This window comes from Octodon degus, unplaced genomic scaffold (genome assembly GCF_000260255.1).
Source record: "Octodon degus isolate 3935 unplaced genomic scaffold, OctDeg1.0 scaffold00031, whole genome shotgun sequence".
NCBI classification, from domain to species: domain Eukaryota; kingdom Metazoa; phylum Chordata; class Mammalia; order Rodentia; family Octodontidae; genus Octodon; species Octodon degus.
In genome coordinates, this window is record NW_004524607.1 from 5,801,851 (window position 1) to 5,803,053 (window position 1,203).

Here is a 1,203-nt window from a genome sequence, read left to right on the forward strand (position 1 = left end):
CACGTTGTTTTGTGCACATATGCTTTTATTTCTCTTGGGTGAATGTCTCGAAGTGGAATGTTGAGCGATATGGTAGGTTATAAACTTAATGTCCTATTTTCCAAAGTGACCATAACATTTCACACTCCTGCAAGCAGTGTGTGAGAGTGGCAGTCGCTCTCCATCCTCTCCTTTACTCAGAGTTGTCATTTGAAACATTTTAGTTATTCTGATGAGTGTGTAACGGTGTCTTGCCATGGCCTTAATTTTCATTTTCCAGTGACTTATGACATGTTATCATGTGCTCATTTTCTCCATGTGTAACTTTTTAAATGAAATCTTTGCACATTTAAAAATGTAGTTTAAAGAGTCTATATATAATCTGCACATAAGACTTGTATCAGATACATGTTTTGTAAGTGTATTTTTTGCACTATTTATATTCATCAGGAGAGAAGTAGAGTTAGAGATCTGTTCATGTTGTTGTGCATTCCAGTAGATTTCTTTTTATTTCTGAGTATGCTTTTTGTTATATGGATACTCCATGTTCACTCATTTTTGGAATTGTAGGTAGTTTTCAGTTTGGTGTGGAGTCGGAATGAAGATTATATGAGGTTAATGGGGAGTCAGTGCCTGTGAAAGATACGAAGAAGGGGAGGCATCATTGCGCAGGGTGAGCCTTTTAGAAAGGGATGCTGATCTGACGATTTCTATAGGAAGAATAGGGTGGAGAGAGCCTCAGATTGCCACGTAGATCTGACAACGTCTAGTCAACAGAGAGTGCTCTGGGGCAAAGAGGGAGAGGAGTCCTGCATGTGGTCCATGGCACTGGCTTTTGTTACTTCTGCTGTGCTCAGTGCTTGACTAGAGATGTCTGGGAGGAGTGTGGCCTTAGCTAGAAGCCTGGGACAGATTCCACAGGCATCAGCAGTTGGAGGGAGTCAGTTAAGTCTGCCTGTAAGAACCAGAGGATCTTCCAAGGTCTTTTCGAGTGTGTGGTTCTATTGTTTTCAAAATAGCATCAGGCTCCTTTTTCAAAAATGAACTGTAAATAACAATGACATACTCTGTATAAATTTTGGTGTCACAATGTGAACTTACTGCAGAATATTCAGTAAACTTATCTTGCAGCTGAGTGTTTCTTACATAAATACTCTGTAATGGGGTCAACCTTTAGGATTTGCTGTATTTTTTCTTTCAGAGGCATCCACAGTGTTTTTTTTT